Here is a 10,288-nt window from a genome sequence, read left to right on the forward strand (position 1 = left end):
TAGATATATCAAATAAATCCAGGGCACTACAACTATATTATTGTCAGATTCAGACCAGCCAATACTAGTCCATATGAACTCATTACTGTCTAAGATACTGATTGTCAAGTGTTTCCTTTAATTTTTGATAATTTTCAATTTTCCTCAATTCATACTTTGTACATTCCACAATCCAGTTATTAATGAGTGTTTGCAGGTATACTTTCTTATTTTATGTCATACCATATCTGTACATTGTATATCCACACAATTAAGTTAAACTCTTACAAGCATTTATTCTCTAGTGTTAGTATGAGAGCACCTTCAACCCTCAGGGGCTCACCTTTCAGCTCAGTATCAGATAATGTCCCACCTGTACCCTCAAGGTTTTCACTGGCCAGTTTTTTTTCAGAAGTAGATTCCTAAATCCTAATTCCTAGTGTGTCTAAATCTAGAAGCTCACTGAAACCTGTCCACCTTAAGCTGGTAGTTACTTTTAGCATTGTTTGTTGTTGTTGTTAGGTGCCATTGAGTCGGTACCGAACCATAGCAACCTTATGCACAGCAGAACAAAACACTGACTGATCCTGGGCCAACCTCAACACTCAAATCACCACTACGGATGGATGGTTTCTGCACCTGAGGTATATTGGCCCTAATTCTAACCAAGATCTCCTACATGTAAACCAAGAAGTCTACTATTTAAGTACCAGAAAAATGTTGTTGTTGTTGTTGTTACGTGCCGTGGAGTTGGTTCCTACTCATAGCGACCCTGTACAGGGTTTCCGAGGCTGTAAATCTTTACGGGAGCAAAAAGCCTCATCTTTCTCCCACAGAACAGCTGGTAGTTTCGAACCACTGACCTTGCAGTTCGCAGCCCGATTCGTAACCACTATGCTACCAGAGCTCCTTAACAGCAAAATAGTAGCTACAAATTCTTGGTGGCATTCCAAGTGCTATTTTCTTTACACTCATTATTTCTAAGAGTATTTGTAAAACACAGACATACACAAAATGAAAATTTTTGAAATATGAAATTATTATTTTGTTTTACAGATAGTAACTCTGAGACTTAGCCAAACTAAGTGACTTGCCCAGGTGAATAGTGAGGCCTAGACCCTAGGTTTGCCTAGTCCAAGCCTACATTTTTCCTATCTCTCCAGACAATCTTTGTGAACTCATCACTTAACTCTTGTGTCTACTTAACCTGTAGAATAGGAACTGAACTGCTAAACACAAGTTTGGTGGTTCAAACCCACCAACCACTCCTAGGAATTCCTAGACAGGGTCACTATGTGTTGGAACCAACGTGACAGAACTTAATAATTAGTGCTTCTGTGAATAGATACTGAGTTTACATCTACTGTCTTCTTGAATGTGGTTCATAGTTCATGGGACTTTGTGATCATTAAAATATCTGCTTGCTTTCATTAACTTTTCATACGTAGACTACAAGTGTTTTGCTGTTTAGGCTTTTCCTTTTAATTTTGGGATGCTGTTCTGGTATTGGATAAGTTTTATCTTGATTTCAAGAGTGGCGGGTGGATGTGCTGTCTGTCTCTCTCATAGCAGTTGGAAAGGGGCATCCTGGCAGGCCATCCATCCTCTGTGAGCATGGGATGCAAACTCTCATTCACAGATGCTGACTGAGAAATTAGAGTTGTGTGAAACCTAGTGCGTCGAAGGACATGGGAAATATTTAACACTTACTTTTCTGATATGTGGTGTGAGGTATTGCTATTTCACATGTAGAGCAGGATGTTAATTTCTCACATGATCTTCATCAAGAAGTACAAAGCCAGGAAGCAGAGTATAGTTAGAGGAACAAGTCTCAGGTGAGGTCTGAATTATACAGCCAGATGGCCTGAGCTCTTCAAGGGCTTCTCGAAAGGCATATACATTCTTTATTCATTAATTTCAAATTTTGTTAAAGATTGTTATAGGCTTAAGACTTTTCTGCAAGAAGTGAAAATCCATTTTAATGAAAAAGAAGAGAGTAAATTTGGGCATCAGACCATTTTATGGAAAATACAATCTTATACTTATGACAAAAGGAAAGAGTAAATCCTAAGATAATATCAGTTCAAAATAGTCATTACATGTTCTAGCACCTAATCTTTTTAAGTTAGTTTAAGTATTTAAGCCTTACCATTATTTCCTTCTTATTTTGGACATATGCCTATCAGTGGCCAACAGCGGTCTATAAGCTACTTATATTTATAATCTAGTGTAAATACTTTTGAAATGTTATTGCATAGAGCTGCCTTCCTTTTCTTTTTTGGCTCATTTATTTTCCTGAATCTGATATGATCAATATCTTAGACAGTTGAACTCTTTAGCCAATTTATAGAAGAAAAAAAGTATTGGGTTGGAATCGCAAGCTAATAATTAAATAATTGGAAAGAAATTAAGCAATCATGGCCAATACCATAAAAACATTGTTAAATAGAGATAAGCATCATATTAAATAATGGGAATCATTAGAAAGTATCTCTTCCTTTCAAAGTGCTCTCTCCACATCGATGCTTCTAACCATGGTACAACTTCCTAAGCAACTGCCATGGATATATCATAGAAGGATAAAGAAACATAAATTCTTTTTTGCATTTATAGTCATTCATTAGAATTAGCATATTCTGCCTTCCATTTTACATAATCAGAAAATGGTGTTTTTGACATTATTACCACAGTGCAGGTGGCCTGCTTTAATCAGTTTGACTTCCTCGCAACTCAGAAACATACCATGTCTGTGTACCCAAACCAGTCACTCTGTTTCTGTCTCTTTATCTTCTCACTTCTGCCCTCCAGGATCCTGCACAAGACAAAGGTCTCTATCATAAAATTTTCTTTGTGGGGCTCTTTCTTCTGTCATCTCAGAGCACAATACAGTATTTAAAACTATACTGTTAAGTACTCTTTGCTATATTACACTTCTGTATCAATTTTATCTCTGCAATTAGATCGTGGGCTTAGTGAAGGCAGGGAGCTCACCTTAAACCCCTTCAGCACAAAGCACAACTTCTGCTCTCAGCAGGAACTGATAAGCTACTTTCTACTACTTTATTTTTATTATTTAATGGAATGAGATTCTCCAAAGCATAAACCATGCCCTTGAAACTAAGAGACCCTTAGGAAACTCTTGGGAGCTGTAGTCACATGGGGCACATGGGCCCTATCTATTTACTGTTTCAATACCTGTTAACTATACCATCAATCACCCATCTGACAATCTTTGAACAATGCAGTGCTTCTTCTGCATGTTTTGTCTTTGCTCCTATTCTAATGACCTTTTGGAAGCAGCGGAGTGGGACTTGGGGAAGAAGAGTGCTTGCCATGTTCAGTCAACATATAGAACCTGAATTAGAAAGCTCAAGAAGAAGGTTTTCTTTTGTCTTTTTTTAAAGAATAAAGAATTATATATTGTCACAAGAATGGGGAGGGGGGGTGGAAGAACAAGATACACTTAGGCACATTTGCATGGGCTAAATGGGACAAAGGTAAATGGTGATGTTTGCTCTTTTTAATTCATTTATATTATAAATTTTTTTTAAAAAAAAAAAAAAAGTTTTTTTTTTTTTTTTTTATATTATAAATTTTTTTTAAAGAATAAAAAATTACCCTCACAATAAAAAAGGAGGAAAAATTAAACTATTGCTGTTTACTCTTAGAATTACAGATGTAGCAAAGAGGTGACCTGCTGTTACAGTCTGTTTTTTTCTTTTATTTTAGGAAGCATTTGTTTCCAGTGTGTCTGAAGTGACATGGATGAGTCTTTCGGAGCCGGTTTAGTGCTAAGCCCCAAGAACTCTCAGTCAAATTACATTTTCAATAAAGCATTCTAAGTAGTGCTTCCCAGTCTGTCAGGTTTCCTGGGAACTCTTAGTTAAGAGGAGAGTTCTTGTAGAGATGGTCTCAGAGTAGGAGTTGTCCTGCTATTGTGTGCCATCGAGTTGTTTCCGGTTTATAGTAACTCTGTATAGGGTTTATGAAAGCAGCTGGTGGGTTTTGAACTGCCGACCTTGTGTCTAGCAGTCCTACAGAGCCACACCAGGGCCCTGGGGATGCCGCAGCATAGGAGTGGTAGTGACAAATTCATCTTAGAACAGTGTCACGACCCACAGCACCAATTCTAAAGAGAGATAAAAAATTTAAATATAACTATATAAATGTTGCAATACTTGCAAAAAAGAAAAAAAGAGCTAGCCTATCTTGAATAAGGGAAGGGTGATGACTCTGTAAGATAAACATTGGACTGTGAACCACAAAGTTGGTGGTTTGGGCCCACTAGTCTCTCCTTGGGAGAAAAATGAGACTTTCTGTTACTGAAAAGATTCACAGCCTCAGAAAGAAAGGACCACTATGAGCTGGAATCAACTCGATGGTAGTTAACAACAGCAACCTTGTATAAGAGTGTATAAGAATTCAGTCATAGAATTCTTGCCTTCCGTGGGAGAGACCTAGGTCAGTTTTTTTCACCAGTACATCTCATGAACAGCTACATCTATCCCTCAATGGGGCTGTGTGTTGCTATGAAGTTATACAGGTTTCAGTAGAGTTTTCCAACTAAGACAGACTAAAAAGAAAGGCCAATGAAAATCAACCATAAAAAAACCTATGGATCACAATGCTCCAATTCATAACCAACCATACGGTTGGTCCAAGTATCAGGCAGATTTTGTTCCATTGTAAAAGGAGTCTACATGAGTCAGTGGTGAACTTGGTGGCTAAATCCATCCCTAAAGTGTTGAGGCTTTTAGCAGCCAAATTCCTGACCTTTTCAAAAATGTTTCTAGAGACCTGACACTCAATGCCTCAGGGCCCTATACATTATTCTACATTAATTCTCACAAAGATTCCCAAGAAACGAGTTCAGTTTTGGCATTAATTGAGAATGGCATTAAGGTGGTTAAGACTATTGGACCAAATCTAGTCTTGGGTCTGTCCTAAAGTGAACCCAAATCCTCAGCCTCCAAGTTATCCTCCTCAGTGTCTTCAGCACTTTTCAGACCACAAAGGTCCTCTCTGGGCAAAAGGGGACTCCAGGATTGTCCTTAAATTGAATATGCTTCTTTGAACTCTCTGGAGCATGGAAATAGCCTTCCCCTAGTAGTTGGTGTGTGTGTGGTACACTATTGCTCAACACAGCACATTTTACTCAATGTATGACTTCAGAGGGAAGGCTGAGGTTAGAGGTTTCTCAGAAATGTCTGTTTCACAAAGCAGCTACTCTTCTCTGATGAACTAGTTTGAGCCAATTGCTTTCAGTGCTTTGTAACTTGTGAGCAAACAAACTGAAACAGAAAGTCATTTTTTAAGTTAATTTTATATTTGGTACAGGATTAGAAGCAGGGCTCTGTTCAGACACAAGCTATAGCCTGTAGTCAGGGACTGTGACCTGCACTTCTAACACATTTCAGTGATACTTGTTTAGAAGGAGATTAAGGATAAGAGAAAGAAAGTTCAGTTTCTATTTGTAGGTCATTCTCAAAGTCTCTTCTCAGAATCTCAATTACTTCTTCTTTCTTATTTTCTTTTCCATTTGTGTCTTGGCCTTCTGACTTTTGGGAAACACTAACATACTCCATTCTCTTCACCAGGCACGGATCATCGTGCCTTTCACTAACATTTTATTGTAGTATCCTAAGCTGACCTGTCACCTCATGCTAAATTTAGGTTTAAATAAGTAGAACATTTTCGTTTCAGAGCAACTAGAAAGTAGCTGGGAGAAGACTGTAGATATATGAGTTTTGCCTGCTGCAATGTGAAAGATCATTTTGAGAGTTATTTGTTTCATTCTTTTTAAAAAACAATTATGAAAATTAAACAAAAATCTATATGGAGATACTGATCCTTTCTATGAGTGATCCTAAGTTAAATGTTTATCAGGTTTAGCTTTTAATCCCCAAAGTCCCAAATAGAAACAATATTGTCACCCTTGATAATAGTCAATATCATGCGTTGTGTTGTTCTTAAGTTATTTGTGTGGATGTTTATAGCCTTCTTAACAAATGCTCTGGTCTGCAAGGCCTGTTTGAACTGCAAGGTTGGCAGTTCAAGTTTACCAGCTGCTCCTTGGAAACCCTATACAGGGTCGCTATGCTTAGGAACCAAATCAATAGTACTTACAACATCAAGTACCGTGAGAGGAAGGACTGCAATGCTAAAGTTTTCTTCAGAGTTCCCCATGAACTACCGTGGTCTCAGGCATATAATTGAATTGTTTTTCACCTCAAAATAATTGAAGTTATAACATCATGACTACTTTTACAAATTTATTTTTAGAACATACTCATGTATACACAAGGTGTCATGGTAGTACAGTGTATTATGAGGTGGGCTGTTAACCATAAGGTCAGCCATTCAACTCTACCAACCATTTCAAGGGAAAAAGATGAGACTTTTTGCTCCCATAAAATTTTACAGCCTCAGAAACCTGGTAAAGGGTTGCTATGAGTCGGAACTGACTCCATGGCACACCACCACCACTGGTTCCGACACATAGTGACCCTGTGTAGAGTTTCTGAGGCTGCAAAATTTTGCGGGAGCAGAAAGCCTCATCTTTTTCCCATGAATGGCTGGTATTTTCAAATTGCTGACCTTGAGGATAGCAGCCCAACTCATAACCACCCTATATTCACAGTTCAAAATATAAAAGCTACCACAAAATAGCAAGTTAAAAGTATGCCTACTCCTACGTCTATCTCTTATTCTCTCAGTTTCCTCCTGTGAGGCAGGTAGTGCTACTAGTTTCCTGTAACTAGTGACATTATAGGATAAGCATGGATGGCTAACCACAAGGCGGACAGTTTGAGCCCACCAGCCAATGTGCTGGAGTAGGAAGAAGCTTTCAGCTCTTGTGAAGATTTACAGTCTCAGAAGCACTTTACAAGGCTGCTGTGAGTCAGAACCAATTCAACGGAACCTAATAACAACAACAAAAACAATAGCATTAAAAAGGTAAGTAACTTTTCAAAATGATAACATTTATTTGCAAAGTCATAGAGAAAGAGACCAAGAGAGGAAGAGAAACATATGCATGCATGAAACATAAACAAAAATATACATTGTTTTGAGTTTGACTTTTTCCACCTAAAATTATATCCTAGGAATTTTCCATAAGCACACAGTACATAAGCCAATACCTTCCTTTTATAAACTATACAGAACACAGTCTATAGATGTATATACTTTTCCAACACTTTTACTATTATAAATTAAATAGCAAGAATATCTTTATATATGTCATTTTATAAATGAGTAAGTATAGCTAAAGGATAAATGCCTCAGAATAGAATTGCTGTGTAAAGGCATTGACAAATTGCTCTTCACCAACTCACATTCCAACCAACTTATAATATATGTGGTGACTCTTTCCTTGACATGCCCTGTGATACCCAAGTGAAGAATGTGACATTATTAATGGCAAACAATTACATAGCACTCAGTCTGCACTAGGCATAGGTCTATGTGCTTTACATATATTATCTCAAATAAGACTCCCAGCAAAACTGTGCAGGAATTACTTTCATCATCTCCATTTTATAGATGCAATGAAACACGTTACCTCAGGTGCCCTGGATAGTAAATGGCAGATGACTTCTCAGACCATGATATTTGGTTTTAGCTGTCAGTTCTTGTAACCACAACACTATACTGTGTTATCAAAACTCAAAAAACCCATTGCCTTCTCATTGATTTTGACTCATAGCAATCCTCTGATCCTTTTCACAGGAGTAGAAAAGACTCCATAGAGTCTCCAAGGCTGTAAATCTTTAGAGAAGTAAACTGCCACACCTTTCTTCCATGAACTGACTTGTAGGTTCAAGTCACTGACCTTTTTCAATTAGCAGAAGAGTACTTAGCCACTGTGCCTCCAGGCTTCTTGTTGTGATTAAGTGCCACTGAATTGATTCCAACTCATAGCGATCCTATACACAACAGAACGAAATACTGCTGAGTCTTACACCATTCTCACAATGGTTGTTACATTTGAGTACATTGCTGTTCTTACTGGCTCAATTCATCTCACTGGAGGTCTTCCTCTTTTTCACTGACCTTCACTTTTCCAAGCATGAAGACCTTCTTCAGGAACTGATCCCTCCCTCCTAACCACATGTTCAAAGTATGTGAAACAAAGTCTCTCCATGCTTGTTTCTAAGGAGTATTCTAGCTATACTTCTTTCAGGACAGATTTGTTTGTTCTTCTGGCAGTCCACGATACATTCAGTATTCTTTGTCAACACCATCATTCAAATATCTTAATTCTTCTATGGTCTTTCAATGAATATTGTTCAACTTTCACACACATATGAGGCAAATGAAAATACCATGGCTTAGGCCAGGTACACCTTAGTCCTCAAACTGACTTCTTTGCTCATTAGGATTTAAAAGAAGTCTTTTGCAGGAAATTTGTCTAATACAATCCATTGTTTGATTTCTTGACTGCTACTTCCATGAGCATTGATTGTGGATACAACAAAATGAAATCTTTGACAACTTCAATAATTTCTCCATTTATCCTGATGTCAATGTTATTTTCTTTACATTGAGGTGCAGTCAACACTGAAGACTGCAGCAAATAATATTGTGTAATCTGCATATTGCAGGTTGTTAATGAGTCTTCCTGTAATTCTGATGCCATGTTCTTCTTATCATATAGTTTCTTGGATTCTTTGCTCAGCATTCAGATTGAGTAAGTACAATAAAAGGATACAGCTTGCACATCTTTCCTGATTTAAAACCAATCAGTACCCACCTGTTCTGTTCTAATGATGGCTTCTTGAAACATATATCCACATGAGCACATTATTGAAGTGTTCTGGAATACCACCAAGCAAATGTATAAATACTCTGTTTTAGGAATGAGAAGAATTTCCCAATCTATAAATGTTCAATCATTGAATAACAATGATATTCAGACCCTCCTTGTTGGTGTCCTTTATATCATCCTGAGTTCTTCGCCATCATTCCTCAAGTATTTCAAATCAGGGTTCACTGTAGCCATAACTGGCAGAGGGAGGGGGATATCAATAGTCACATTGATGGACCTATCATTACTCTGACCTCTTAATTCTTCCCTCAAAGACTTTGCCTCAATAACCCTGCCCTCCTCCCTATCCTGTGATAGTAACCATGATCCAGGTCTTGCCATCATCAATGATTGCATCTCCTTTATAATCTCAGTTTCAAACATCTCATTCTTAGACCACCAGGTCCAACTTTTTTGTTTCTCCCACCCTCTGAATTGTGAATTGAGTGCTGGTTTATAGACAAGATCATCAATCAGATTTTCATTCAATAAATCATACACTTTATTTTATCTCAATGATTGCAACCCTTACATACAACAACAGTTACCTCACTTGCTCCCTATAAAACAGTTCTTATTTCCATTCCATCAACCATCTCATTCCTCCTCAATTTTGTTATTATGTATCTGTTGTCCTTTTGCTCTTGGATAATTGACCATTCCATGGTGAGCATATCTTACTACTGGCTGTTGCCTCCACTGTATACTGATCTACTTTAACATATTGGTTATGAGTTGGACTGCTAACCTCAAGGTCAGCAGAAGAAATGGGGCTTTCTACTCCCATAAAGATTCACAGCCTTGGAAGCTCTGTGCAGGATCACCATAACTTGAAGCCTCCATGGCACATAACCACTACTGTTTGGCTGAAGTTTGGACCATGAGGGTGAGTTCCTTTCCAGACCTGAAGGACGGTTGAAGGTCTTAGTCTCAGGTTCCTCTGGTCTCTTTCTGACCAGTAAGCCCAGTCTTTTTAAAAAAATAAATAATTTTGAGTTTTGTTCTACATTTTCTCCCATTCTATCTAATAACTTCTAATGTGAACACTTTCAGAGCAGTTGTTAGTGGTAGCTAGGCAGCATCTAGTTCTTCTTGTATAAGAATCATGATGACTGATATTCACATGCTCCATTGGTCCATTGGACAAGTTGATACCATGAATCTTCAATTTTCATCACTCTTCTTTCTTCTGCACATAAATAGACCAATAGTTGTGCCTTAGATGGTTGCTCATGAAAGCATGCATGGCCCTTTTACAATTTGTTGGCCAGGTAGCCATCATCCAGATTTCTTGGCATAGGTGAGTAATCGCCTCCAGTGTTATTTGTTGAAACATTTCAATTAGCACTTCTTCAATTACTGGAGCTTAGTTAGTCAGCAGTTCAGTTTGAACTTCTTTCTTCAGTTCTATCAGTTCTTGATCATATGCTACCTCTTGAAATGGTCAAGCATCGACTAGTTATTTTTGGCACTGTGACTTTGTATTCCTTCATCTGATTT

The sequence above is a fragment of the Chrysochloris asiatica genome, unplaced genomic scaffold (genome assembly GCF_000296735.1).
Source record: "Chrysochloris asiatica unplaced genomic scaffold, ChrAsi1.0 scaffold00145, whole genome shotgun sequence".
Taxonomy (NCBI): Eukaryota; Metazoa; Chordata; class Mammalia; order Afrosoricida; family Chrysochloridae; genus Chrysochloris; species Chrysochloris asiatica.